The 5,468-nt window shown below is 41.0% G+C and overlaps 1 non-coding gene across 1 annotated transcript; it reads left to right on the forward strand.

The window, feature by feature from the left end:
- Positions 1 to 3,208: 3,208 nt before the first annotated feature.
- Positions 3,209 to 3,315, forward strand: LOC112725083 (small nucleolar RNA R71). Its single transcript, XR_003164212.1, has one exon. It is a non-coding gene; the product is annotated as a small nucleolar RNA R71 (small nucleolar RNA).
- Positions 3,316 to 5,468: the final 2,153 nt, after the last annotated feature.

Consider the following 5,468-nt stretch of genomic DNA (forward strand, 5'->3'; position numbering starts at 1 on the left):
CAAATATTTAAGTGCTGTGTGATCTGTAAAAACAATCACTTTAGCACCAATGAGGTATGATCTAAACTTGTCAAATGTAAAAACTATTGCTAGTAACTCCTTTTCAGTAGTGGTATAATTTCTTTGAGTATCATTAAGGACTTTGCTAGCATAGTATATCACATGGACTAAGTTGTCTTTCCTCTGTCCTAACACTGCCCCAACTGCAAATCAGATGCATCACACATTAATTCAAACGGTAAATTCCAATCAGGTAGGGAAATGATAGGAGCAGAGGACAACCTCATTTTCAAATTTTCAAAGGCTAACATGCATGTTTCATCAAAGATAAATGGTGTATCAGATACAAGGAGATTGCTTAAGGGCTTGGCTATCTTTGAAAAATATTTAATAAGCCTTCTGTAAAAACCAGCATGCCCCAAAAAGCTCCTAATTGCCCTGACATCACTGGGTGGAGGCAGTTTTTCAATAAGTTCTACTTTAGCTCTGTCAACCTCAATGCCTTGGTTAGAAACTTTGTGACCAAGGACTATTCCTCCTGTCACCATAAAGTGACATTTTTCCCAGTTCAAGACCAAATTGGTCTCTTGGCATCTTTTCAATACCAAGGCGAGGTGATGTAGGCAACTAGGAAGGAATCTCCGAATACCGAGAATCATCCATAAAAACTTCAATGAATTTTTCTATCATATCTGAAAAGATAGAAAGCATGCAGCGTTGGAAAGTCGTAGGTGCATTACATAGCCCAAATGGCATGCGCTTGTAGGCAAATACTCCATATGGGCAAGTGAATGAGGTTTTCTCTTGATCTCTGGGATCAACCACTATTTGGTTATATCCTGAATAACCGTCGAGAAAACAATAATATGCGTGCCCTTCAAGTCTTTCCAACATCTGATCCATGAATGGGAGGGGAAAATGATCTTTTCGTGTAGCCTCGTTGAGCTTCCTGTAGTCTATGCACATCCGCCATCCTGTGACTGTCCTTGTAGGAATTAGTTCGTTCTTCTCATTGGGAACCACGGTAATTCCTCTCTTTTTTGGGACGACATGCACGGGGCTAACCCAGGGGCTGTCTGAGATTGGGTAAATTACCCCCCTTGCCATAACTTCATAACTTCCTTCTGTACCACTTCCTTCATGATTGGGTTCAACCTCCTTTGGGATTGAATGGATGGTTTGGCATCATCTTCCAGCAGTATCTTGTGCATGCATATGGCCGAACTTATCCCCTTCAGGTCAGCAAGTGTCCAACCAATGGCATCCTTGTGCTGTCGCAGTACTTTGATCAGTTCATCCTCTTGATCTTTGCTGAGGCATGAGCTTATGATCACTGGGTAATTTTCATTTTCTCCTAAGTATGCATATTTGAGAGTGGGTGGAAGTGCTTTGAGTTCAAGTTTAGGTGCCTCTGACTTTTCATTCTCTTCCTTTGGTGCACCTGGTATGCCAATTTCTGTTGTTGCAACCTCTTCACTTGATGTACACTCTTCTTCTATTATTATTTCGGGTTCTTCAGACTCTTCTTCTTCAAGACTCTCCTGTACCTCCTCTTCAAGTGAGTCCAACCTCATACATTCTCCATGTTGTTCTTGTGGGTAACTCATGGCCTTCAACACATTGATTGTCATCTTTTCCTTGTGTAATCTCAGGGTGAGATCACCTTTTTGGACATCAATGACAGCTCCAGCAGTGGCCAAGAACGGCCTTCCTAAGATAATAGAGGTCTTGGCTTCCTCTTGCATGTCCAGCACTACGAAGTCTGCCGGGAATATGAAGTCTCCCACTTTCACCAGCAAATCCTCTACTACGCCATGAGGGAACTTGAACGATCTGTCTGCCAACTGTAAGGCCATTTTTATTGGTTTAGCTTCCTCTATCTTCATCTTCCTCATCATAGCTACTGACATCAAGTTGATGCTGGCTCCTAAGTCACAAAGAGCTTTCTCCACTATGATTTCCCCTATAATGCAAGGGATCTGAAAACTCCCAGGATCCTATAATTTCTGGGGCAATTTGTACTGAATGATAGCACTACATTCTTCAGTTAGTATCACAGTCTCGTTATTCTTCCAGCTTCTCTTCTTAGTCATAAGCTCCTTCAAGAACTTGGCGTAGAGTGGCATTTGTTCTATTGCTTCAGCAAAGGGTATGTTGATTTGCAGTTTCTTGAAGATTTTCAAAAATCTCGAAAACTGATTGTCATCTCCCTTCTTCTTTAATTGCTGAGGGTATGGGACTCTTGGGACGTCTGGCTTCAGCACTCCTTCCCCTTTTTGTGAACTCAAAGTCGGAACTCGAGCTTCGTCCTGCTCTTCTTCCTCTTTATTTGAGTCCTCTTCTTGTGGTTTCTGGGGGGTTTCCTTCAGTTCCTTCCCACTCCTAAGGGTGATAGCCTGACACTCCTCCCTTTTGGTTGAGTTAGTATTACTGTGAAGGTTGTGGCTGGAAATTTGCTTGAATAAGTAGCCAATTTGTGTCTCAAGTTTCTTGATGGCAGCATCCTGATTCTGCATATTGGACATCACTTCTTCTCGGAACGCTTTACTGTCTTGAATCTCTTTGCCTATGCCTTCAAGTAGATTCTCAATCCTTGAGAGTCTGTCATCAAATAATTGTAGATCGGGATTAGATGTGGAAGGATGAGGTAAGTTATTTTGGTTTTGATATGGATGTGGAGATGTGTTGTTATGGGGGTGTTGATATGGTCTAGATGTGAAATGTTGGTGGGCTGCATTGTTGGGATTTGGGCGTCTTTGATCAAGGCTTTGGTCTTGTTGATTTTCCCACCCAAAGTTTGGGTGATTCCTCCATCCGGGGTTGTAGGTCTTGGAGTATGGATCATGGTTTTGCTTAGGTGAATTCCCAATGTAGTTGGCTTGCTCCTGACTACCCTCTGCTTCTTCATTCACTCCTTCTTGGGTTGTTGATGAAGTGGTGATTGCTGCTACTTGGTTCCTCTCTATCTTCTTGGTGAGGTCAGCCAGCTGCTGGGTAATGAGCTTGTTTTGGGCCAGCAGAGCATCTACATTGTTTAACTCCATTACTCCTCTTGAAGTAGTTATTCTCTGCTACAGTTTCAATGACATCTATGGCCTCCTCTATGGTCTTCTTCTTGTTCAAAGATCCTCCGGATGAATGGTCTACGGCCTTCTTTGACTCATAAGAGAGCCCTTCATAGAAAATGTGCAGCTGCACCCATTCATTGAATATATCTGGTGGGTACCTCCTTGTTAGGTCTTTAAACCTCTCCCATGCTTCATACAGAGTCTCACCATCTTGTTGCCTGAAAGTTTGGACCTCAGCTCTTAGCCTATTGATTTGTTGAGGGGGGTAAAATCTTGCTAAGAATTTGTTTACCACATCTTCCCAAGTTGTCAAGCTCTCCTTCGGGAAAGACTCCAGCCACTTGGCTGCCTTATCCTTGAGTGAGAATGGAAATAAGAGCAGTCTATAGGCGTCAGGATGAACACCATTAGACTTCACTGTGTCACATATTCTCAGGAAGGTGGTTAGATGTTGATTGGGGTCTTCTTGGACACTTCCTCCGAACGAACAGTTGTTCTGCACAAGGGTGATGAGCTGTGGTTTTAGTTCAAAATTGTTGGCATGGATGGTTGGCTTTTGAATGCTACTTCCACAGTTTCCTGGGTTTGGATTGATATAAGAGCCTAAAACTCTTCTATCCTCCCCAGCATGATTTTCTCGTCCTCCTCCGCCATGGTTGTGAGCTTCTTCTTCAGGATGGTTTTCCATGTTTTTTTCCATGTTTGGTTCAAAGTATTCCTCAAAGTGTTCCTCCTCTTCTTCAGCACCAACTACACGTTTTTCTCTTGCCTCCCTCCTTAGTCTAAGGAAGGTTCTCTCAGGTTCAGAATCAAAGGAAGTTGAAGCCCCGCTTCTTCTCCCTGTCATACAACCAACAAGTACAAGCAAAGAGAATAGGTGCAGAAAGTATATCTGTCAGAATTACTGTTAGTGTGAGTGATGCAATATATCAAACACTTAGTGGGTTAGTGAAATAAATGGTAAATAACAAAGAAAAAATAGGGGGAAGGGAAGAAATTAACTATAACAGAATGTAAATGACTCAAACAGAAAATTAAATCAAACAAAAATAAAATGCTCAATCTAGTTATCCTCCAATTTAATCATTGTTGATGCACAATCAATCCCCGACAATGGTGCCATAAACCTGATACACGGATAACTTGTCTCGCAACAAATTTCCTTCGGTAAGTGTACCAAATTTGTCATCAAGTAAAAACTCACAATAGAGTGAGGTCGAATCCCACAGGGATTGATTGATCAAGCAACTTTAATTAGAGGAATGTTCTAGTTGAGCGAATCCAGAATTTGAGTTGAGAATTGCAGAAAATTTAATGGCGGGAAAGTAAATAACAGAAAAGTAAATGCTAGAAATAAAAAGCTGAATGTAAATGACGGAAAGTAAATTGCAGAATCTTAAATGGGGATGGGGTAATTGCTCATAAAAGTAAATGACAGAAATTAAAGAGAATGGGTAAGATCAGAAATGGGGAGTTCATTGGGCTTAGGAGATGTTGCATTCTCCGGATCAATTTCATTTTCCTCTCTTCCTCAATCAATGCACTCATTGATCTCCTTGGCAATCTTAAGTGATTGAATTACAATTTCTTGTAATTCAATCTCTCAAATCTTGATCAATAGCCAATTCCTTGGTCAATTGCTCATGAGAAGAGATGAAGTATGGTCACTGATTATACCACATGCATTTCCCAAATCAAGTATTGAGAGGATTATAGTCACATATCCATCCAAACCCAATTTGGTCCAGCATGAGAAAGCATTTCTAGCATGATCTCTTCATTCCTCTTTCAAGGTTCAGAAGAGATCCAAGTATGAATAGCTTCTTTTCCAAGATAACTACCCAATTGGATGAAGATCGAAAGCTTTCAAGTAAAATCAAGAGAAAAGATAGAAGAAGAATAATGAAAACTAGTATTGATCCATCAAATTACAACAGAGCTCCCTAACCCAATGAAAGGGGTTTAGTTGTTCATAGCTCTAAAAAATGAAAACAAAGATGGAGAATACATGATGAAACTAGAAGTGTAGAGAAAGTAAATACAGAGAGTAATTCTATGCCCAGAGTCTCCCTATAATTTCCAACTCCCAATTTAATTCAAAGCTACTCCTATATATACTACTCTTCTGTTCTTCTAGTTGGCTCTTCAAGTCTTGGGTATGGGCCTCTAGATCTTGAGTTTGAAGCAGTTCTCTTCTTTATTGGGCTTGGCTTTACTTGCAGAGAGAAAGTGTGAAGTGGGCAGAGACTTTAGCTCAGGACGTTAGTGGTGTTAACGTTCAGTGAAAATATGGGTTCGAGAACGTTAGTGACAATCACCTTTTTCACTAACGTTCCTCACCCAAGTAAGAGCCATGTTATCTTCAACGTTAGTGGCACAAACGTTGCCACTAACATTGCC

This window comes from Arachis hypogaea, chromosome 11 (assembly GCF_003086295.3).
Source record: "Arachis hypogaea cultivar Tifrunner chromosome 11, arahy.Tifrunner.gnm2.J5K5, whole genome shotgun sequence".
Lineage (NCBI taxonomy): Eukaryota > Viridiplantae > Streptophyta > Magnoliopsida > Fabales > Fabaceae > Arachis > Arachis hypogaea.